This window comes from Lissotriton helveticus, chromosome 11 (assembly GCF_964261635.1).
Source record: "Lissotriton helveticus chromosome 11, aLisHel1.1, whole genome shotgun sequence".
Taxonomy (NCBI): Eukaryota; Metazoa; Chordata; class Amphibia; order Caudata; family Salamandridae; genus Lissotriton; species Lissotriton helveticus.
In genome coordinates, this window is record NC_136072.1 from 1,009,457,009 (window position 1) to 1,009,482,812 (window position 25,804).

The following is a 25,804-nucleotide window of genomic DNA, read 5'->3' on the forward strand; positions in this document are numbered from 1 at the left end:
ACACAACTGGTCAAGGTTAGTCTAATGTCCCTGCGTTTGGGTGGGTATGTAGGAGAGTAGGGTCTGCTTTCCTATGGTCACCCCATGTTTTGCTTTCTGCTTTACTGGTTTTTGACTTAATGTGGCTGTGGGCCTGCTAATCAGACCCACAGCCCTGCTGTTCTCTCTCTAAATTTCACACCATGTACTTTAGGTACATCACCAATTGGGATTTGGGTCACTCGTATGAGTCCCTGTACAGTGTACTATAGGTACCCAGGGCATAGGTGCACCCAAGGCCTACCAGGGGCTGCAGCATATCTTTTGCCACCCCTGGCTGGCCATCCAAACTGACACAACTGGCTGATCACTCAGCTGGGGCAAGGTCGTGTAATCACCCCTTGCTTAGATATACTATTCCTATGTCTAACCTTATATCTAGACACATATACACCTATAAGTCACCCCTATGGCAAGCCTTAACAATCCTGAAGACAGAGTGCTTGGTTTTATGTGAGATGGGGCTCTAGCATGAGCTGAGCCTGTCTGCAGCTTTCAGAACCATGTCCTTATAACTGTTCTAGGATATTGCCATACCATATACTCTGAAGTGCATTATGTACCTTGCGGTCAGATGCTAACTTTGGTTTGGCTTTATCAAAACATGTCGTGTAAGGTGTCATACGCTTTGGAATACTACCCCCTCGCCAGTCCTGGCGACGGGGGTAGCATTCCACCCTTCTAGAGGGAGAAGACATGTTACTTCCATTAATCCCGGTTAAAGTTAACCAGAGCCTCAGCATCACAAAATGGATGCTGCTGCCACAGACACAAGTCTGGCCTCCTGCTGCTGGGAGTCCTTCCAGCGAGGGAGGCTTGGACAATAGGTTTCCTGTCACAGGGAGGTGCTAGCACCATCCCAGACAGGCTATAGTGTATTGGGGCGGGGGGGGGGGGGGGCTGAATGAAATGAGACACTGACTGGGTCACACAAGGTGTCCCATGCATAGTCCAATTCAAACCGGTGCTGGGGCACTCCAGCCCCAGCTCTGACGCGAAACTGGACAAAGGGAAAGGGGTGTAACCACCCCCTTCCTGGGTCCCACCCATAGGAGGGACCAAGCAGGTAATCCAGCCCCTAGATTTGGTATATAGGTAGGAGCTGAGTCCCAAGACTTTAGATTTATCCTGACTGAAACTCTGATATGAAACTCTGGACCTTCGACATCCTACTCGACGTAGAAGACTGAAGAATCTCCCTTGTGGTAAAGGAGTGACCACCCTGCACAAGCAGGCACCATCAAGCGCTCAACAGTTTCCTTTGTCGTTGCTCCCGCCGGAGCCCAAACACAGAGCCTGACAAGACCTGGACTTCCAGACATCCAACAGCCCGATCCACAGCCACAGCAAAGCTGAGACCCGTGGAGGCGACGAGAGACTGGGACCGGCCATCTTGGAAAGCCAGAGAATTGCTTTCCATGCAACTTCTGAGGCACCCTCGAAGTTGTGCATTGGGATTGAGAAGCCCCAGCCCCGAGCATTAGCTGCACCGAAGATCACTTCTCCACACTCACCGAGTGCTGCGTGGGGCCCTTTTGCATTTTCCTCCTCGACGTGACTGTCCGGTCACTTGCCCATTGGCTAGTGGCCTCTGTGATGACGAAGCCTTGAATTTCCAATGCTGGTCTGATTGCTCCAGACTGGCCCTTGCTCCCCTGAAAAGGAGCAGCCCATCAGACCTTGCTGGTCTGACCCAGAAGCCATCTTCGATTCATGCGTGGGTTGTATTTGCCAAGGCCTGTTGATTCCGAATCGAGAACCGACACCGCCAACAGCGAGAACCTTTGTGGGACAGTCCATGTCCAGCTCCTGGTTGCCGTCGACACCTCCTGGTCCACGTGGCAGCGGAGACAAGCTTCATGACAGCACCTCATTGCTTCCCGACATCGCCTGGTTCCTTCCTGGTTCCTTCCTGGTCACTGGATAGTGACCTAGACTCTGTCCCCTCTGCTTTCAGGTACTCTTCATCCTCGATCCGCCCTTGGATCCAACCGGACTCTTCTCTCCTGGCCGCCTGCAGCATCTTTTCTCAAAGGCTCCATATAACTCCAAGACGAAACCCGACACACTTTGGGACCTATGCACCCGCTTCCTGTGGGTGAGGGAACGCAAGTACTGCGGTGCTCCTGTGAAGATTAACTCTTCTAGTGTCCTAGTTTCAAGTGGTTATCTTCTAGTCCAGTCGGAAGACTCCTAAACCTTTAACTTTCTAACTTTACGCACCCATTGACTTCTATGTGTGCACACGTGTGCATTTAGACTCTGCACCCGCATCCCGTGGGCCTCCTGCTCCCTAACTACTGTTAGTCCAGTGTAGCCCCAGCGATTCCCAAGGCCCTAGGCCTTACCATTTTTCGTGACGTGGTTCTTATACCACTATTTTAGTATATGGTTTAGCGGGCCACCAGGGCCTATTCATATTTGTGCAACTTATTGTATGTTATATTAAGTTACTTGTTATGCGCTTGTGCCTCTGCCCTCATAAAGAGTTCAGAGGATTAATTTAGAAATAAATACATATATATTTTGAATATATAACCTGTGTGGTGTCCTTTCATTTGGTATTAAAAGATTTGCATTTGGTAAAACAGCTGGCTTCACATGCCCTCTTGAGTTTAGCCTAAGACTGCTTTTGTCCATACTACCCCTAGGATAGCTGGTCTATAAGGTTGACTTTACAACCATCACCATAAGGGTTGTTTGGACTGGTGCAAGGTGCTCACTAGAATAGTGAACATCATATACCAGGCCAACTTCTCACAGTACCCCTATGGGCAGGGTGCATTGTAGGTAAAAGGTAGGATATGTACCTTAAGTTTGTGATATGTCCTGGTAGTGACAAACAGCCATTTTGGTTTCTCACTGCTGTGATTCTGCCCTCCCATAGGAATGCATTGAGGATTCCCTTATAGGTGTTTCAGTTCTAATTCCTGATATGAGAGGAGGAGCTTGTCAAGTTTGGTTAATTGGAATAGCAATAATAAATGCTGCGCAAGGGTGTGCACATATTTATTATCACTATTTATTATCACTGTTTTAGAAATGCCACTTTTAGAAGTTGGCATTTCTGTGTGCTATGTGTCTGCCTGCCTGATGTGTATTGTATGTCTGGAGTAACAGGGGCTGGTGAGGTGTGTGGCTCCAGGGAGGGCAGGGTGAGCACTAGGCTGAGTGGAAGATCTGTATTTGGAGTAATGCGAGTAGTAGTCCCCTGACCCTGCATAGGGTAAATGCTGGCTCCGCCCCCATCTGGAGTGTCTGATGACCAAGCCCCCACCTGACAAAGTGGCAGAGGAGCCCGGTAAACAAAGTGCTCCACTACCCCGAGAACCAGTTACGACTGGTTCCCAAAGCCCTGTGCCAAAAGCAGAACAAAGGACCCCAGAGGAAGGCCAGTTGGCCTGGGGTCATATTTGGTCATTTTCTGTTCTGGTGGGAGCGCAAAGAAAATGAATGCACTGTGTAAGGTTACTGTGGTGCATTACTAATATGATGCCTATTACATAATGTGTTTATACATATGATGTTTATGAATAATGTGTTTTATGCCTAATGTGATGCAGACATAATGTGTTTATGTTGCTAATTCTGAGCTCATTATTGTACCGGTAGTTACTGGTTGTGTTAGTTTTACTACTTGCGATTTGTGATGGTTCTGACAGTGGCCCAATTGGAGCAAGCCCTATCCAACCAGAAATCCCATTTCTAACAATAAGTGTACAATTTTTGTTGTTAATCAAAAACTCCAAGTTAATAGTATGTTTAAGACTGCATAAACTCCACTGTCAGAGCAGAGAACTTCTCACATGAAATAGGTAGGACAGGCCTATCTTTTTATGTGTGGAGTTCACTGCCCTTTCTGCAGAGTCTCCACAATCTTAAACTTCCCATTAACTCGGAGTTTGTGACTAGCAATAAAATAGTAAACTTTCACAAAAGTCTATGTTTGCCTTTGTGAATCGGGCCCCCAGATGCTAAATGACATTTGTTGTCTGGAATGGACTATAAAAATGGGAGCTCAAGGCCCCAAAATTGTCAACTGTCAAGCAGCTAGTTGGGCTGTGCAAAGGAGAAGCTCTGAAAGACTTCTGTCTGTGACCAGGGCTGGGGGCAAAGGCCTGCCATTGTCCCACCTGGATGAGGGGATATCACACAGGGAAATTCAAGACCCTTTGCCCCTAGAGTTTCTGAAGTAGAGGAAAGTGCTGAAGGGAGCGAGGTCCAGTGGGGGATCCTGGAGAGTGAATCCCTGTAGTGAGATGGCTGCTGCACCAATTTGGTCTTCACCCATGTACAGGTTCAAGTCAGCAGCCCCATATTGCGGAGGGGATCTCCATGATGTTACTAGTGGTTGGAAGCACTGCTGTGCAGATTGGGCCGTAGACCGTTTGCAAAGTGAAGTCAGTGACCCCGTATGCCAGAGAGGGTCCCCATGAGGATTACTGCTGTGCCAATTGGGCTGTAGCCATTTGTGGAGGGAAGTTGGGGACCTTGTATGCTAAAGGGGCCACCATGAAGAAGAAGTTACTGCTAGTTGGTCAGTCCATTGCCTGTGTGCAGAGTAAAGTCGGTGGCCTTGAATGCCAGAGGGGCCATCTGAAAGGACGAGGACTCTTGCCTGGTTCAAGACATCATTGAGAGAAGAAGCCGCTGTTTAGACCCATGTGCCCCCCCCCTTTGGGAACGATCAGAGGAACTTACTCTCTCAACGGAGGAAGCGTTGTGGATGCCCAACAATTGCCCCTGCAGAGCTGCAAATTCTACTCACCAAAGGCGACCACTGCAGCTTTGCGTAATTTCTGCAAGTGAAATGCTTCCAGAGATTCCAGTCACCCCAACCCTGCGGAAGTGGGTAACACTGATTGTAGAGACGGAAGGCGTCAGGTAACTTTTAACTTTTATAAGCGTCAGAGTAGGACGCCTGAGACTCGGACTATTAGTAGGCCTAACCTGAAGGTCACCTATAGTGAATGGGGAGTAACCACTACCGTTAGTGAGAGGGTAGTGGGACCCTGCCTGTTGCTCACTAGCGTCCTGACCGCAGGGGGCTGTATAGTGTTCGTGTAGGCCATGTTTTACTTAATGTTTCCATATACATACTCCTCAATAATCCTTTAAGGCTGCCATTGAACATATTTTCAGTTGTAAGTCTGTGTTCACCACCCTTCTCCTGTCCCTATACCCCCCTGCTGTGAACACTGCAAACCAAGGGGCTAAATCTTAAGGTTGTCTTCTTACTTGTGTTTACTGTTGTGTTTCACTGGATTGCATTAGAGTTGTATTTCAGGCCTCAGTATCTGGCTACGTTATGTTTTGTTATGAAAGCTGAAAAATGCTGCCAAAAGCTTCGATTATTAGTATGAGAGGCGGAGCAAATCCCCAGCAAACATAGAAGCCTTTTGAAAACGTTTTAAACAATCTTGTACACGCATCAGTTACAGCCCAGCACAGAAATCCCAAGAAATGTCAGCATTGCTGTTGTTGCGTTTAATAGGGGAAAGGCCGAGGCAACCTAGGTCGCTGGGATGCGAGTTGTCTCAGCTGTGTCTGGTGGTCCTGAGTGGAAGCAGAAAGTATGTCTGATCAATTAAAGTGGGCTCGCAAGCAACCTGCGGCCCCCACATATCCCTCGACACCCCCTCCCTCCCTGCAAAACCCCACATGCCACTGCAGATGTGTCACTTTAAACCCAGGGCCCGGGCCAGCCACAGCAGGAGCACCGCCAAGGCAGGGAGGGGGGAGTCTTGAGAGGCGACTCCTGGTTATCTTAGCCCCCACCCCTGCACCCCTCCTCCCTAGAACAAGCCAGCCTTAATGGAAACAATCTGTGAGGCAGCCAGTCAGCTCTGGGCTTGAGAGAGTTCAGACAGGCTCCCCTGCAGCCAGGCACAGCCCGAGAAGCAGCCAGAGAGGACAACATCTCGTGAGGAGAACCAACCACTGCGCTTCCAACTTCAGCTAAACAAAGAGATTCCTTTAAGAGAAAACTTTTTCCAGTCTCGAGGCCACGGGACGACGCTGCCTCAGAGCTGCGTTCACAGCGCCTCCAACCCAAAACCAAGCCTGCCATCTGGTAAGTTGTATTTGCTTTTCACCTGCAACTTTCTTCGAAGAAAAATATTTCCTGAATTCTGGGGGCAAGACGTGAAGTTATAGCCGTGCACCAAACTTTAGTCATGCCGAACGTTCAAACCTGAAGCCTGTTGTTACATTTAATAACATGTTTGTAATGTAAACGCGTGTCCTGAAACAAACATGTAACATGATAGCGATTTCAAAGTCTTTCTACTTCATTTAGCGCTTGTGCAGCGCTAACACAATTAGACGGGCGATTTCAGGGCGCTCTGTGGAAATGTGTTCGATTTGATATGGAAACTTGACATGAATTAACATTTTTTGTCTGTGGGCGTATCAAACCTGTATCATTTTATTGGATTTTGCCTCATGAACCTTAAGTTATAAATTCACAGAATTAGTGACTGCTCAGAGTAAGCCCCCGAGAGGTGCGCACACCTCTATTTCTCTTATGCCTCGGTTACGCACGCCTGTGTGGTATGGTAATGTTGGTGCAGGTGTACATATGCCACCTCCTTGGACTGTTGTCTTTATTGTTTTGTGATGGTTTTGTCTGCTGCGGTCCATAATACGGTGGTTAACACGCGCACAGTGCTTTATAGCTGTTAACCACAAGATATTCATTCCTACAACCTTAAGCGCCTGTATATGGCAAACACTGCTGCTAAATAGTGCCATTTTGTAATATAAACTTCCTGGAATTAATGACCAGGCACCCTTACCTCAATCAGAGATTTTTTTTAAACCTAAAGCGCGACTTTTCAATTGAAGTGTGCGCATTCTGTGGAATTAACACAATGATGCGTTAGGGATTTTAACCTAACAGAAAATATATACATTGTTTGAGAAAACTGAGGATACACTTTTAGAAGATCTTAGTTAAAATGTGTTTACCTGGAATTCTTTTTTTCTTCACTAGAAGATGTGAATGCCACTTTAGTGCCCTCTGCCTCTCGCAGCAAAACACTTTTTGTAACATACATACAGTTTTACACACATTCCTTAACTTCTTGCTAAACATCAACAAGTGCTTACTTCTTGAAAAAAAAAATCTGCAGCTCTTTTATTTGCTCATCCCAGTTGCTTCTTAAAAGGTGTCTTAAGTTTTGGGTATTCACAGCGTAGGGCTCCTGAAAGCACCTCTTTCCATTAGGAGACCAACCTAAAGATGAGTGTTGTACATCACATGTGTATTATTTAAGTGCCTCACTGGAAGGCACTTTATGACTGAAGACATCAAGGCTACCAAAGAGGTGCAAAACGTGGAACTTCATAGCCACCTATGTTCATACCTATGTGGCATGTAGATAATCTGATCCTTGTGCGGTCAGACGCCTCCGTTGGTCCTTCTACTGCCCTTTGGTCAGACTATCCCTTGACTGCATCCTTACAAGCTGATCTTCCCTCGCTGGGTTCGGCCCTATGTCGCTACCCACCACTCTCTGGATGAACCCATGCACAATAGTGCTGGAGGTGTTGAGTAGCACGTTTTAATCCCTCTACATGATATAAAATAAAATATAATCTTAGTGTCCTCGTAAAATAACTGCTGTGCTGAGTCTTTGAAGTAAACATCATCTTGCATGAAAAGTTAAAGAAAACATTTTCATTGCAAAGAACGAGTCTAGTGACTGGGGATATTTACCCCTTCTTGGCAAAATCTCCACATCGTTAATGCTGGGACAAAACAATCCAAAGTCATGGGTATGTTATTGTTGTTCTACTAACAAAGTGTTTGCCTCAGACAAAAACATGTTGATGCTCATTCAATGTTTAAGAAATGAGCACTGTCCTCTTTCAGGTTTAAGCAGATGGAGGTAGGCAGGCACTAGGGCACTCCATTGGGCCAGTTTCTAAGTGTCAGTAATGGATTCAGTTTGGTTAGTGATGGGTCCAGTTGTGGTATAAGGGTTTTTGCCCAGCAGGAAGAAAACACAACGTAAGTGTTACTCGTTGACAAAATAATAACTGCAAGAGAGAGACACAAATAAGTTGGAACAACGCATGCGAAATCAATTGTTTTTTCTTCATAGCATTTAGTTGTGTGCCAAAAAGCCAATTTCTTACCGACTTGGTTGAATAAAAACTGATTGAAGCTGGTTAAGTAGAATTTCCACCTGGAAACGTTTCAAAGATTCATAACTATATTGGCAGTCTTCCCTGGTAGAAATTCCAGTTACAAGTTGTTTTCGCTCGATCCATTCGCACCTTATGTGTTTTGGACAATCGGTGAAGTATACATTTAGTGCAACAAAGGGCGTCCTACTGGTCATATAAAACATACCTATTGGAATAAGTAGGTCCTATTACTAACTAGCCCCAAGACGCAGTGTTCTCCATGCTTTGTTCCACTGATGCTCAAAAACCCCGGACTCAGCAGAAACCATTTGTGACAGGTCAGGTGGAATTTGTACACTGGTGAAAGTACCGGGGGTGATTCAGGTCACAAGAGGCGGTCTCTTCGTTGACCAACACATGCAGACTGCATTCTCAAGCTGGTACCTGTAAAGAGGACAGCCACTACAGGAAGTGACGTGTACCTCGGTGTTGAAGAACGTTGATGGCGTTCGTGGGTTTACTGCACTTCATAAGGAGGGTGAGGGGGAAGCATGTACATTGCTTCCAAATGGACGTTTGCCATTTCCTTAAAGCAGTGCAGCCTAACTTGCTCGACATTTCATTGGCTAATTGACAATAATGTTTCAGTGATTAGATTTTGTTCTGTTCGTTTCTGACTTTGTGGCGAACGTGTCACTAGTCTGGAAGATCTCATGTGTACAGAGAGAGAGAGAGGCCAATTAATTTACGTCTGGGAAACTGAAGTCAGCCAATCATTGCGAAGTTACATCAGGTGCTCCGGTACATCAGAAGGGGAGAGGTGACGCCCCGGTGTCTTTTCAGATTCCCAAACTTCATCTAGCAAAAATAGTTTCAATCAGTTTTCATTCAGTTCTTTTTCACAAAAAGAGGGCGTGACTGCAGACCAAAGCAAATTACGCGTGAGAAGAATGTTAGATGAGAAATGGCATGGCGTGTACTGCTGGTAGTTCTACACATAGGCGAGAACTGCTTGCTGCTGAGTCAAGCATGGAACAAAGGTCTGTGCCACGTCACTGCGCGTGCTGCTGAGTTATGGAGAGAACCTTCTGCGTTGCTTCTTGTTCTCCTCGCCCTCTTGAGTTCTTGGGCAGTAGGGACAATCCTGTTATCCCAGTAACAACAGGAATCTGACGCTAATGCAAGCTCACTGATTTAACACGTATGTCTGTTTGGGCTTTAACTCTCAAAGTCGAACAGTAAAGGTTTACTTTTAGGGGCTCGTGTAGGACAGAGGCTCAGACACAAAGCACGCGACAACCAGACACAATTAGCTGATTATCCAGTCAGTTTGATTTCTGTTTGAATGTATAGTACTTTTATTTGATTTAACTTCAATAACTATGTCATAAGCAACATCATAGAAGTTTTCAAACAATTCCACCCTAAATCTGGGGATACTGGATTTCCCTAACAGTAATGCCTACCTGTTTGCAGCACACGTTTACCCCATCAAGGGTAGCAAGCGCTATATACATGCAAACCTTTTTCTCGCTTCTACCCCTCCACTATCCTTCTCAATCCAAATAACTGACTCACATATCCACCACTCACATTAGTTTCATATTTTCATTATAACTAATTCACCCCTAACCCTTTATGGGTTCCTAAGTAGCATGCTACTCGCCTGAAAAAGTGCTTCGACGCCTCGTCAGGGGTAGTACGTGCTATATACATACAATTACAGTACAAAACAATACATTGTGCTTTTTCACTAGTTAGTATAGCCTAAGCTCTGAATGCCTCATTAGGACTTTAGAAATGTCAGCATTTATGCACATGTTGCATTATGGTGCCAGAGGCATGTGTGAAACGCTGATCTGCACAGGACCACGCTGTCGTCGGCAGGTCCCTTGTGCTGCTGGCAATAAACCAGGGCTCAGATATGCGTGATGTAGGCCACGCATCACTTGCAGGATTATTGAACTAATGCATCTAATCCCTGGTCTGGAGTGACCCACACGACTTTGCATGGCAAGAGGGGGGCACTGGCAACATTAGCTTAGCAAGGGCATGATGCCTCAACTGTGATCCTGTGTGACAGCACTTAGTGGCTCACATAAGGCAATCCACCAGGTAGAAGATCAGTGCAGGAAGTCCAGAGCATCAAGGTTGTGCTGACATGGTAGGCAGGAAGGTGTGTTGATGACTGTGGGAAAATAAGTTTTAAATAAGAGTGGCCATGGAAGGCTAGCCGAATGGTAGTGATTGGTTCCAATGGCTTCTGGAAGTATTCTTTATTTACCACACCAACCACAGCAGGTTTTTTCCCTTAGTCCTGGAGTATGCTCCCTACTTTTCTATGGGGACAGCCATGACTCGTGCCTCTGGTTCTGTGCTTTCCTCTGTGCTTGCGCATAAATTAAAAGGTGAACTTGAATAACTGATTCACGGTGCCAGCTCAAATCCAAAAACAATGGCCGTTGGTGTTAGGTCAATTGGAAAATCACATTTAAAGCCAGACCTGAAAGAGTGACTCAATAAATGCTAAAATGCTAAGCACATATTTTTGAAGACCTGTGGCCTTGAAAACCAGTAATCCACTCTGGTTAACAAGCATCACATAAGAACCGCTATCTTTGTATATCTGTCCCAGACACTCCTGCAGCCAACGAGTGGCTGTTTTGGAACTCATCTCTCTTGCCAGAGGTGGAGACAGGGTGCAGCGGGTGGACAGGCATTGCAGCTCCTTCTTTGAAGTGTGTGGTTTTTGGTAGTGGCCATGCTCTTGGACATAATCAATTGTTTACACGCATCTCCTCACAGGCCTCAGACTGACCTGCTGGAACCAGCTTGATCCAGCGAAATGTTTCTGCTCCATTGACATGCACAATTCAGAACCAAACAGTACATGACTTATAGTAGTTGGTGCAGGTTGAGGAAGAGCGAAGAGAGGTTTATGGGCATACAGGAAAGGTGAGTCAGCTAATTTATAAACTACAGCTATGCCTGTGCAGCATTCTATAAACCTGGGCCTACATACATACAAGAGGTCCCCATAATGGGATAGCACATACAGGAGGCCCCCGTGCTGGGCTATTACGTATTTCATACACAGCACGATAACTATACCTCTTACACTCTGGGCAGATGGTATGAATCAGTTATTACACACTGCATGCTTTAACCAGAGTACTACTAGACAATTTCCCCAAATGTGGATGCACATAAAAAGGCCTGCATTCACGACTATCAGTTGGGCCATACTGCATGGTATGTTTAATTTCAACCTGTCTATGGTAATAATTTTTCCCGGGCGTGCAATCACTCTACAATACAAAGGTTTTCGGAATGAGGCTTTTAGCATCATGATGTCAAGCTTCTGGACCAATCTGGGCCAGACTCTAAGGCCCCAACCAAACTCCTTCCCATTGTCTTGGGATCTGAAATCCTTTCTCTTTAGAGAAGGTTTTATCAACTTGCTTAATGTGAGAAAGTTCCACTACATCACTCAAAAGGCCTGGGACTCTTTACGCCACGGTTACCCCACCTAAATATTAACAGATCCTAGAACACCCTTGCAACTCTAATACTCATTAGGATTTTTTCTGGGGTATTACTAAATCGGACCAGCACAAATGATGTTCGTTCCTACCCCCAACCAAGTAACCAAGTCACACTGTGTTGCATGCAACTATTTTACAAGAACTCTAAAGTTATTCAATTAAATCTTCTGTTATGTTATGTGTTAGAAATTGGGTTTCTGGTTGGCAGAGGTATGTATCCGGTTCAAGCAGGAACTCCCACTCTAGTCAGGGTAAGCTAGCTACACACTAAAAGTTAACCAGTGCTCACCCTATGGTAACTTGGCACAGAGCAGTCAGGCTTATCTAAAGAGGCAATTTGTAAAGTATTTGTCACACACACACACACTAATACAATAAAAACACCACAAAACGACTTCACACAGGGTTAGAAAAATATCTAATAATTTTATGAGTAAAATAAGACCAACCCAACAAAGATTCTATAAGTAGAACCGTAGTTATGACTTTTTAAAGATTACATTAAAATATAGTGCTTAGAGTTTTATAGAACCAACCTAGGATATCTGTTCATGCTAGACAGGGGTAAATTCAAAGTTTAGGTTAACTGCGATGGAGGGCAGGCCGGCTTCAGGACTCATGCATGTCCCGCTGAAAAAGTACCTTGGATGGAGGAAGAGTCAATGTTGAAGAGTCAATGCGAGGAGCAGAGGGGGCGATGCATCGTCATTGATCCTATAGATGGAGGCAATGCATCAGTTCTGATCCGCGCACTCAATGTAGGCTTCATCGATGAACCCCTTTGTGAAGCAGGTGATGCATCATCGTCGAGACACGCAGTCCATCGTCATTGAGTTGAACAGTCAGTCGAAGCGATGTCCTCAAGCAGCAACTGCATCAGTGTCGAAGGAGATGCGTTGGTTCCGATTGGTGCAAAGACTGGATTGGCACCACTTGGCAGGACAGGACTCACAGATAGCAGAGTTCAGGTGCTGGTGCAGGGTTGTAGGAAGTCTTTGATGTCCCTGAGACTCCGAACAGGGGGCAAGACATCAAGCCCTTGGAGTCACTCTGGGTTCTAGTTAGATGGGTCTAGTCCTGTTCCTCAGTAGGGCAGAGGGTAGCAAGTAGCAGGCAACAGGCAGCACATCAGAGCAGAAAAGCAGTTCTTCCAGAGCAGCAATCCCACAGAGTGGCAGTCCTGTAGCAGCACAGCAATCCTTCTTAGCAGAGTTCTTCACAGGTCCAGAGGTGTACTGTATTGGTATGGTGAGAGACCCAATACTTACATGCAGTAGTGTCTTTGAAGTTGGGGTGACTTCAAAAAAGGGTCTTTGAAGTGGACTAAGTCCTTTCTTCCCAGCCCTGGCACCGAACGAACAGTAGAGGGTGATACGCACTATGTGTGGGAAACAGGACACTGCCTATTCAGGTGTATGTGTCAGTTCAACCCTCTCTTCCTGCCCAGGAAGAGCTAATAGAATATAGATGAGTTATCTTTCATGCCTACTCTCCCTATATTAGTGTCAGTTTAGAGGGAAGGCACAACGTGTTGCTGTCACCCACCCCAGATGTGTATTGGAGACAGGCTGCAGGCACACAGAGCAGTAAGAGCAGAGAAATGCACACTTTCTAAAAGTGACATTTATAAAATAGTAATGTTAAATAAAACTTTACCAGTAAAGAGGATTTATCATTACCATTCCAAGGATATAAAACATGATGGAGCTACTCCTGTCTAATCAGCGATTACAGCTTACAAGTCAATTAAGTAATTCCCAATGTTAACCTATGAGATGAGTAGGTATCACAGAGGTGAAAAACACATTTTGTTGTTTATCACTACCAGGACATACAAAACTCCATTTACTTCCAAGCACCCCGCCCTAAGGGCTACCTTAGGGGTGACTTATGTGTAATAAAAGGGGAGTTTAAGGTTTGGCAAAGGGATTTAAATGCCAAGTCGAAGTGGCAGTAATCTCACACATGGACCTTACAGTGGCAGGCCTGAGACAGGTTTGAAAGGCTACTGTTGTGGGTGGCACAATCAGTGCACCAGACCCATTAGTAGCAGTTATGTTTCAGGCCCGGGGTATATGGTATACCACTTTACAAGGGACTTATAAGTAAACTAAATATGCCAATTTTGTATACACCAATGTCACCATGTTTAGGGGAGAAGCTCATGCACTTTAGCACGGTTCAGCAGTGGTAAAGTGCTTAGAGTCCTGAGGGCAACAAAAAGGATCAGCAAAAAGAGGAGGTTGCAGACAGAAAGATTGAGGAAACACCACCCTAAGAATGACAGGTCTAACATTATGTAAGCTATATTTTTAGAGCACGCTAATTACCTGCAAGGCTATCCTGGCGCTGTAGCAAGTGAGGTAGTCTAGCCCTGGTGGGCTTCATTGAACAGCCATTTCTTCAGCTTCTTACTGAATTCAAGAAGGAAGGAGGAAACTCTGATGCGTTGTGGGAGGTTGTTTCAGGAGCCATGTAAGAGAAGGTGCAACATTTATGTATGTGTAGTGCGTGTGCTAATGAGAGTCTGATGGAGTGGATGTGTCTAGGAGGTTGGTAGAATTGGATGCAGCTATTTAAATAGGTAGGGCCTATATTGTGGTATGCTTAGTAGGTGTGGGTGAAGAGCTTGAAGTGTGCACATTTGTGTTTCCGGAGCCAGTGAGGTTCTTTTAGGTGGAGTGTGATGTTGGCCCAGCATTGGAGAATGGGGACTAGTCTGGCATCTGAGTTCTGGATGGTCTGAAGTCTTCTTGTGAGCTGGTTAGCTATTCCAAGTTAGTCCAAGCTGCGGGTGATGGGTCCTTGGTTGACTGTTTTCCTAGTGTTGTCTGGTAGGTAAGTGAATGTTTTCCTCATCATCCTCAGGGTGTTGAAAAAAGGATGTTGCGTTGACATTGGCAGACATGTCCAGTATGTTGTCTATAATAATTGTGAGGTTTCTTGCTTGTGGGCTGGGCACCGGGTTGTATCCGTGGTCTGTGGGCCACCAACTGAAGTCCCATGGAGAGGCGTCTTTTCCGAAAATCACCCCTTTGGTCTAGTTTGTTTTCAGCTTGAGGCAGTTGGGCCTCATCCAGGTGGCCACTTCAGTCATGCATTTGGGGAAATTGTTTCTGGTGTTGGGGGATTTTTCCGAGAGGGACAGTATTAGCCCGGGTGTCATATGCGTAGGAGAGGACGTTGATGCTGTGCACTCGCCAAATGGTGTCTGCCAGCAGGGTCATGTATATGGTAAAGAAAGTCAGACTGAGCAGGATCCCTGTGAGACTCTGAGTTTCTGTGCGCCTGAGGAGTAGTGTAGCATGTTGAGGGTTATGGTTTTACTGGTAAGCAAGGTGCACGTTTATTTGAGGGTGTGCCCTTCAATGACTGTTTCATGGAGTCACCTGATTTGAATGAGCTGGGAGATGGTGTTGAAGGCTGTAGATACATGTAGAAGGATGAGGGCTGTGGTTTCACCCCTGTCGAGGATCATCTGAATGACATCTGTTACTGCAACGAGTGGAGTTGACAAGCTGGTGAATGTCGAGGTGGTTGGAGAGGCATCTGATGATGGCTTTTACTAGGTGCTTGGCTGGGTACGGTGAGATATTGGTTGGTAGTTGATGAGTTTGATCGGGTTGGTTGAAGGCTTCTTCAGTAGAGCGATGCAGGGGGCTTTATTAATGGAGGTGTTAAGGATGGTTGTGAGCACCTAGCTGATGGGGATCGATCCTTTGTTGATGGCGTGATCCGGGCAAGGGCCAGATTGTACCCCAGAGTGAATGGCTTTCAGGATTGCTGTGGTTTCCTCATTGCTGCTGCTATCCATTGTAGTTATTGTGTTTTCTTCATTTGTCACCGGGAAATTTCTGGCAAGGTTCAGGGGGTCCAATTGTGGAAAGAAATTACAGTATATGATTGAGATCTTGCTGCAGAAGTTCAAGAGATCATCACACAGTTCTTGAGTTGGGCTGGTGTTGCTGGTGGCTACTGTGGCCATGGTAAAGTCCTTGATGATTACAAAGATTTCTTTGCTGCTCTTGGAGCTGGTGTTGATCCGTGTGGCCACAGCCTTCCTCTTGGTTTCCCATATTGGCTGGTGGTATCTCCTCAGGGTGGCTTTGAAAGTGTCTTTTTCCTCTTCCATTCAGCTCGTTCTCCACTTCCACTCTAGTTGCAGTGTCATTTGGACATTCTAAGGTCTTCTGTTCACCAGGTGGCATGTGTCCTCTTTCTTGGTGTGTGCCTTGGTTTGTGAGGGACAGCATGACAGCACATTTGGTGATCCATTTGTTGAAGTAGTTATCATACACTAGGTTGCCTGTGTGTTCATGTGGTGGGTGGAAGCCCATTCCATCTCGTGTAGGTTGATCCAGTGCCGGAGCTCTGAGCTCTTCATGGAGGATTTTCTGTGGCGAAGGAGATTTATTGTGAAGCTGACTTTGGCGCTGTCGGTCCAGGTGATGGGCTTGGGTGTGTTGAACGTGATGTTGTTGAAAGATGGGAAACTGCGATTCAGGATATGTTCAGCGGTGTGGGTGAGGTCGTGACACGTTGGGTTAGTTGAGTCCAAGGTTTTCAAGGCTTTCTAAGAGTGCAGCTGAGTTTGGGTCAGTCTAGTCTTCTAGGTAGAGGTTGAGGTCTCCAAGGAGGATGAATGTTCAGGAGTTGAGGCCTAGAGGGTTGTTGAAGTCTGTGATGTCGGGTGTCTGGTGGCGGGTATAGCAGGGTTCCACCTAGGGTTAAGTTGGCCATGATTTGCACGGTAGAATTGAAGTGTTCCAAATAGTTGGTTGCCTGCCTGGAATGCCTTACTTTTGCATCTGAGAATGTCTTTCTCTCTCCTCCGGTCAGGAAAGCACTTAAGATACACATTTTTGTGTAACACTTTCCATAACTTGCTTGGCTACATTCCCCCATTGTAGCCTGGTGAAGTCCTAGGTTATCACCAAAAGATTATTTGGGTGAAACTGCACTCTAGAAAAATTATTTGCACATTGCATAACATAACAGATCATACCATAGCTCTTTGTCATCAACTGCTTAAACAACTTTGAACAAAGTTTACCAAAAGGGTTTAACCAACTGACAAGTCATGCACGTGAAACTTGATCAGATTGCTTTTCTGGTGCCTGAGTCACCCAGCCAGAAAACAATAGCAGCCTGCTGGCCTGACTTTCTTTCATGAAACGATGTTCTTGGGGCTTCTATAGCCCACTCCTATTAAGATATCAATCAATCTAGTTTTCCTGTGTGAAGCATTCGATCAATGTACTCACCAGTAATGCTAAGCTGGTTGACATGCAGTTGCTTGCCTTCTCCCAGCTCTAAAATCTATTTCTATGTCTCCAGAGCCTTTCTTTACTCTGGCAAGTGCTTCTACCATCTTGTTATTTGAGCCGCCACAACCTGTCTATCCCTCTTCATCATGCTAGGACTTATCCTATCATTGCCCATTTCATACTAAGCGTTAAAAAATTCAGTCATGCACTTTTGCGGATTTACTAATATCCATTTGTCTCTCCTCTTTTACTTTTGCAACTTTAAGCCATCAATGCTCCTTACTCCTGTGGATATTGATCAAATATTTTGGTTCAGGATTTCTGATCGTTTTTGTTGTCTCATGCATTTCTCCCTTCATCTTAATGCCTCATGATCCTGGTCATGAATTTCCTCCTTTTGCCTCGATAGACACGCCACTTTGTTCTCGTTAGTTCATGGACTTTACAGTAGTCTCATGTAATTCTTTCTATTATCCTCTTTAACTATGCTATCTTGTCTTTTTGATCTCATATGCATTACCCTCTGTTGTTATATTGTATTCTTTTCTCGCATTCATTCATATTCCTCCCATAGATTTCTGACACTTATACAGTGGTTCCCATTAATTTCACACGTATCTTTTGCTCTCTACAGATTCTACCTTGCCCTCTTGAGACAATCACCCGTCTTTAGTAAACTTGAAGCTTTTGAAAAGAAGCGACTTGGCCATACTCACTTGTTTAAGGACTGAGTCTGAAACACAATGTTTAGTGAGCACAGGTCCTCTAGTGGTCCCTACGTGAACACATGCAGTTATGGCATTATTTATGAGTGGCAAATCCTGAATTGGCTATCATTGATTGGTATCTTACTAACCGTCTATGCCCCCTGTAAGTAAAACTGGATTGCCATACTCCTAGTTACTAGGAGTTTGTATACTTCATTCGACATATGGAAATTGTCCTTTTTGTTGCACAAATGTGAAACATATTTTTGGAGAATAGTAAACATTTAGTTGATTGAGTTCCTCTATTACATATATCATTGAGTAAAAGCCACCATCCACAAATAATCTGTGAAATCATTCACCATAGCAATCATTATTTTTTCCAGACATAATCTTCCTTCTTCAGCTAATCTCTTATAATCGTCTTGAACTTTCAGAGATCTGAGTACTGATGAGGATTTTATGTTACAATGCACTTATAAAGTGCACTGATACCCACTGACTTCCTAGCCCTGAGGTGCATCCCATTTTGACCAAAAAGGAACCTTTAGTGGAAGAGAAGAGTTTTTCAAATTAAGATGTGGTTTAGGAACAGTTGGAGATTGTTTAGGTATTTGTTCCATAATATAGGCACTAATATCAAAAGGTTTTGGCCACCTAAATGAGCTTTGTAGGATTCAGAAACTTGTAAGAGTAGGTTTTTCTATAATAGATGACCTAGTGGGGATATAACAGATGATTCTTTGAAGAAGGAAGCTTGGCGATGTACCATATATGGAGCGGTGAACAATACTGAGTACTCTAAAGATTATACGTTTATGTGTGGGGAGTCAATGTGGACCTTCAAGATAGCCTTCGAAGAAGAGAAACTGTGCTACTTCATCTTGAATCGACTAGAGATGGTCAATCAAGGACAATCAAATTTGTTTTAATATTTAGATAAAGGCTATCCCAAGTGTTGATTCTTGGTCCTATAATTGCAAAAATTGCCTTAGTTTCACTATCCAATATTAAGTAAGGGAGGTTCTCTATGGTTCCTTGTCCATAACAGTGATTGTCACAATCTAGCATTAAAATCAACACACGTTATGGAGATGTTTCATTGGACATCCGTCTCTTATTCAAGAGCATTTTTATTGCCTAGGATACAATCCATGGAGCGTTTGAGGGTGTATAAGGAAGAGAGGCCAACATCACTGGTGGGTTCCATGATGTTTTCAACTTCATCGCCAGCTTCCTCAGAGCTTTTCTGAACTATCTTTGGGCCTAGGTACCAGGTACCTCTCAAAGAAATTATTACCTGCCTCTCCCCTCCCCTCAACATCTTTTAGAGAGTTGCACAATTCGGAAAAAGGCTTCAAAGCGCTCAGGGCCATAAGTATCAAGCAAAATTGCGATTGCAAACGCTGAAATTCTCACAATTTCAGCGTTTGCGATCGCAATTTGGCTTAGTGATATGTATTAAGGCAAAACTGCCTTGAAAAATAAGGAATCGCAAAATTAGCAATTCCTTATTTTGCAATTGCATTTAAGGAATCTCAAATTATGTGATTCTTTACATGCAATGTAAGAAGCACCAAAAAAGTGCAATTTGGCCTTAAGGAATCGCTAATTACCACCAACTTCAAGTTGGTGGTAATTTGTGATTTCTTTGAAAAATGCACTTTTGGCATTTTTCAAATTGCAATGTGAAGCACATACATGCCCTTAGGGCATGTATGTGTGCCACATGTGCACCCATGCTTATTTCAGGGGTGCAACAGGGTGTCCTTTTGACACCCTTGCACCCTTGAAATTGCATTCTCAATTTGCGATTCTCTAATTGTTAATCGCAAATTGAGAATGTCTTCCCATTCATTCCTATGGGCCTCTAGGCACATAGGAATAAATAGGGAGGTATTCCTTAATTGCAAATCGCAATTTGAGATTCGCATTAAGGAATATGTAGGATTCGCAAAATGTATTTCAAATCCTACATACATAGCGTTTTGTGATTCACAAATAGAGATTTGCAAAAAATCGCTATTTGAGAATCTCAAATGGACATTTTCATACATATGGCTCAAAGTATCCCCAGGCCCATATGCCAATGCTTGATACTCTTCTATGACGTGTACAGTGGTTTAGTGAGCCACATATAAGTGAAATAATAAACCAGTATTAACATGTATGACTAGGTGAGAGATGCACGAATGTCATACTCTACTCAAAGCTTGTTCATGTTTGTTTCCCACTCTGCTGCCTTTATCACTTTCCAAAACCTGTTTAAATATTCTGGGCAGGGGAACAAAAAGGAAGTACATTTCTATAATGAGTATGTTTTCTTTCTCAATAATGAGATAAGAATGAGATACAGTGAAGGCAGGCTGTTCATTAGACTGAAAAACACATTGCTTTTTCCAAGCAATTAAATTACAGCTATCCTGCATTATATTACTTTTTTGATGAGATACATGCATAAGGGTTGTAACTCGGCTGCTGTCTTGTGTTTCTGCGACAAAAACCTGAGTCAGGAATAGACTAATTGGCTTAATTTGTCGACATTTATCCGAGAGTCCAGGGTGACATCTTAACATGGCAAGGAGCACAGCAGCTGTCAGTGGTAATCTCAGAATGCTTCCTAACATGTTTAGTGCCTAATTGTTTGTATGCTCCATGTGAGAAAAGGCATGTGCAAGAAATGCCTCACTTGAGTAACAATGTTTAAGGTAAATGGCGGCAGTGCTTAATTTGTGAAGAAATGTTTTGCCAGGACTTACATTTTTTCTTAGGTGCTCGTTGAACATTAGAATTGTAGAATATCAAGGCTGCCAAGTATTGATTCCACCTAATGTCTCATTCTTCCATGCCCGTATACGTCCTGCCTCTTTATCTCACTCTTGTCTTGAAGGTTCTTTTTCACTCCTGCTTTCTTATTTTGTCACACTTTTTCTATCTTCCTCCATCCTTATCCCTTTTCTGCCTTTCTCTCTCTTGCTCAAAGCCAAAGCTTGATAATAATAAGTAAGCTCTGTTCCCCAAAAGGAATGCTGGCATCCACCAGCCCATTCATTAAGCACTGAGCTAGCGTAAGCAACTGATAATCATAATGTAGCATACATTACCAACAAAAAACAAAGCTCAGCATGGCATTGAGATTCACTGTGGATCCTAGCATGAAACAAGCATTGACAAAACCAACAGATCTGTCATCGACTGCTGACCTTTTGACTTTATCAATGCTTATTTTGTTTATGAATGGTTTTTGTATGAATGCACACATTGTACGAAAACATGCATTGTCAAAATGTACATATTTTTTCAAGGGGAAAGCACACTTTGCACCAGTAATCCCTGGCACTGAAGGAGACTGTTGTGCTTTTTAAACAAACACTGGAAGTTAGGGACCCTGATACCGCACCCCCTGGATTACTATTCAATACCCCCTGGAGTACTATTCAATACAGCTGTTGCCCACCTCGAATGGCCAGCTACATTTGCCCATTCATTAGATATATTTACACACAAAACAAGCGGCAACAGACCGAAATATATATATAAAGTTACACAGGAAACATTCAGAAAACAAGAAACGAAAAGCACAATAAGACAAGTCCTTTGCTTGTGTCTTTCTTTTTAATCGTGTTCTTCTTTATAAGCGATACACAAATGCAGTCAACACGTTTCGCCCATTCGTGAGCTTCCTCAGAGCAGTAATGTTTTGGATGACATTATCGGCGAATCCAAAACAATCAACGTCACAAAGGTACAAACAAACAGCCGGACTGCACTTATTATATTATTAAAGAAGGATTAAGGTATGTTTTGTTATCAACGTTGTTAAGTATTCTGATTCACAGACTCTCAGTCCATTGGCCAACGAGTACACCGGAATGGTATTGAGTGCATTGCAGAATGATAGTGGTAATAAGAACAATATTCAAAGATTCATAGTCTTTAGAGGCAGCCATTCATATTGTGCCATGTTCGGCAAAGCTCTCTGGCATAGAGTGTTCGGCATAGTATCACGTGACACGAGTTTTTCAAGGTGAAAGCACACTTTGCACCAGTAATCCCTGGCACTGAAGGGGACTCGTGCCCAGAATGCTGTGGCTCACAGTTAGTCAAACCGATAGCTGAAGTGGGCTGACCCTGTGTCCCATACTGTGCACTGTGATGAAGCAAAATGGTGCAAGATACTACAGCAGACCAATGAATGAAGAGAGCTGTCTGAATGACCCTATAAGTCAGTTTGTATAGTGTATATATTTATTAAAAACAAAAGTTACAGTCTACTCTATACCTAAAAATAGCATCCAGTTCTTGTTGGTAAAAGATGACTTCCATATTCTTGTTTTCTATGTGACCAGCCTCGTTTTTCAGTTCCAAGAAGAAGATACCCATCTTCTGTGAATGTTTTAACTGCTGAACTAAGACCCTGGCAATCCAGCCAAGTATTCTGGGAATCATAAATTAGTTCTGCTTTGTAACAGACCCTCACAATACAGTCAAGCATATGCACTGATTCACTGCAAACCTGGACTGATGCTTACTGTCAGTTCTGAGTCATCCGGAGTTTGCAAGTGAAACTGCGACTTTTGCAGCCTCACAAGAGTGTTTACATTCATGAAGGTTTACGTGTCTAAAAGCGTAGCAAGTCTGCCCTTCTGAATAGATTAATTCAATGAATAGTTGCATTTGAAGTGTTTCATTTTTTGTTTCCCCAACGGCAACAATATATTTTTCCCATGGGGAGACCCCTTTCCCGTACCTCTGCCAATACCGGTGCTCTTCCCTGTGGCAGGAGTAAATCAACGACGGTGTCCCCATCTTGCTATCCCAACCCTTCACCTGTGTATGGATAAACTTACGCCAAGAGTTCTGCCATATTGGAAAAAACTTAAGTGAAATCAAATCATGTTTTAAGTGAAAACATAGCACCACGGCCTTGTTCTGTATTTATTTTTGTTTAACAATCTGCTGCATTCTGGGAGTTGTAGTTCATGGTCCACTTTCAATTGTACAGTAATCCTTTATGGGTTCCGGAGTGGCGTGCTACTCGCCAGGAAAGTGATTCAACGCCCATCAGGAGTAACAAGTGCTATATGAATGCAAATCTTTCTTCCCTTTTATCCCTCCGCTATCCTTCTCACTCCAAGTAACTAACTAATATCCACCACTGAAATTACCTCATATTTCACCATATTAATTCAACACTAATCCTTTGTTGGCTTCATAAATAGCGTGCGTCAACAAGCGCTACATAAATACAAACCTTTGTCCTCCTCTATCCTTCTGCTATCATTCCAAATCCAAATAACTGACTAACCTATCCACCACTTAAAATGTACTTGCATGTTTCACTATACTAATTAAACACTAATCCTCTATGGGTCCCGGAGTAGCGTGCTACTCGCTAAAAAAGCTCTTTGACGCCTCGTCAGGGGTAGTAAGCGCTATATAAATGCTATTACAATTACAATTGAACTAACACCTGAAATCAATGAAATCTAAAAGAAAAGGCCTACAGTGGGCATGGAGTCCTTGTTGACAGGGAGTCATCTGGTATCCACATTGCTTGTGAATGGGGCCTTTAGTTAGCAGAGGACTAGCCAGGAAAGTATTGGTGTCTCCAACTTTAAAGGGGAAGGAAGGAAGCCCATTTAATATGTCAGCTGCCAAAGACAATAATTAGCGCTTTTGGATCTGTTCACAATACCTGGCTCATTCAAGAGCTGAAATCAGAGCTGGCCGGTGGCAGAAACATACCTGCTAAGTCTAGAAAGGGGTAATTCATAATATTTTCCGATGCAGACTCGTTTTATTATATTCTTAATATCCAGAAGTCGTTTGAACCTGATAAACAGCTTGGAAGGACGTGAGCTTTTGTTTTGTGTTGTTTGCAGCAGTGTAGATGGAGTTGCATGAGGACACCATGGTAGGGGGGGGGGGCACTGCCCTAAAAAGCCTTCATTACTTAGACCCCTGTCTAACAGTAAACCTTCTTTTGGTGGCTTTGGTTTTCGACTATGCACTGTGAGTGAGGCAGTGTATTTTTGGAAACAATAAATGGACTGTTACACGCTGGATGTGCCTGGCGCGTGGGCAGGCCTTGTTCAGCCTGTAATGAATAGCAGACCTGGAAACAGAGCCCAAGGTAAATAATGAACAAGTCAAATGGCCGCAGCTGGGAATGATCAAACCCCTAATTTTACTGAGTGCATGGGCTATTTTGTCTACAGGAGTGATTGTAAGATTGTCTAAGGCAGCCGTGCTGCACACCAGATCACTCTATTAACAAAAATAATTATGATTGCGTGAAATACATAAAAATAGCAATAGGTGCCAAGCGGCTCTATGTCGTTTGTAAGCATTTTTCGGGAACGCTTTTCAGAAATTTGGCAGCTAAGCAACAGCAGGGTCCATTCTGGGCTTGAGAGAATTATTATTTTAACTATTGGCCCAGATATCCCAGTTTACCAAACTGTACTACATGACTTTATACCACTTAGGAGCTCTGAAATGAGCACTGGAAACTAAATATTACATCCCACACCTACATATGCCATAAGGTTGCATCAACAGAAGAATCATAATAATGTTAAGTATATACCCAATTTACGTCTGCCAAGTTGCTCCACCCCATGTTTGACTCCGTCAGTCAGTCCTGGTGTTCCAACCAGCAGTATGTTGCATTATGGGGTTGTTGTAACACTGACAATATGGGCTCAACCATGCACATTGATGTTGGCTAAAAGGCCAGGCTTAGCTGAATGTGTCATTCAGTCATTGGATCCACTTGGCAGTTGAGTCAGTTAGCACTGTCTGCTTGGTATGAAGCTGGCAACATCCAGGGCAATAGCAAGAAAGAGCTGCATCTTAAAAAATGGAAAAAAAGCAGGACTATTTGGTCAGTAACATTTCACAATATAATGTGCATTGATTTTTAGCTCACTAAAACCAATTTTTGAATACATATATTTTTAAAAGAAGGAGCCGAAGCCAAGGGCTTAGCTACCATTCGTGCAGTAGGTGTACTTGCACCCAGGCCCATTGAGGCTGTTAATTGCAGTATTTTCAATCCCACTAGCAGTCAAAGGGGTAATTTTCTTTGCTTGCACCAGGGCCCATGGCATCCTTGCTATGCTACTGGGCAAAGCATCCATGAAGGAGAAAAGTGGTCTACTCCTGCACAGCACAAGTAACACCAGTAATTGAACAATATTTGAACACCAATAAGGGAGAATTCATGCAACACAAGCATTGAGTGGCCATTCTGGAAGGATTAAAGATTGATACTCGCTTTACTGACCTTGGTAGGATGGAAAGCTGAGTTGGCCTTCTACGGATTCAAACTAGTGACATGCAGATTGCAATAGATATCAGCGGCGAATGTTTACTGAATTCATAATCTACCTTTCTCTATACATTCCATTGGTAAGATTGGTTTTGTCTTGTGTAAGTTCTATATTTAAGCCACATGCACATCATCATAGAGAGAGTTTGAAATATAAATAGTGAGTGTTTTTAAACTGTGCACTGATTCCTAAGTGAACAGTAACAAACTGTGGCTGGGTGGTCCTTTTCAACCACTTAGACCACAACATACCTTATACCCTGAATTGGCAGCTGTAGTTTAGTGTCCGTCTTATAACATAGCAACTATGTGGCTTGGCAAGGGCACCTCATCTACATCGCTTGGAAATCCACCTAGCAAGCATGAAACATGAATACACACTGAGAAGTGTAGAATAACAGCTGCATTGAAGCTTAAAGAGTGGTTATAACTGAAACCTGGGGACCGCGGGGCACTTAATTCCTCTCGTATTGATGTTTATATACAGGTTAATGTAGGCACATTAAGTACATCTACAGCCAACGTGTATTTATCACAATGAAATGGTTATACAAAATAGCATCACCGTTTTTCCTTTCTTTCATTGCTGATAAAACAAATAATTGCTGCTCTTAAACAATTAATCAGGACACCTGACAAGATCACACTTACAGACACATCCTTGATACAAGTATCTAGCAATTACTGTATGAAAAATAAACATTTGCATAATGCAGAACCTTGGCCAGTAAAAAAGTACATTGTCCAATATTACACTTTATTTTATTTCTTTACAAT

General features: G+C 43.7%; 1 protein-coding gene across 1 annotated transcript in view; it reads left to right on the plus strand.

Annotated features, from left to right (window-relative positions):
• The first annotated feature begins 5,877 nt into the window (after window positions 1-5,877).
• Window positions 5,878-25,804, plus strand: part of TMEM119 (transmembrane protein 119) — a 24,767-nt gene continuing 4,840 nt past the window's right edge. Inside the window, exon 1 of the mRNA XM_078667408.1 lies at window positions 5,878-6,112. The gene's annotated coding sequence lies outside the window, so the exon portion shown is untranslated. The remainder of the gene's footprint in view (window positions 6,113-25,804) is intronic.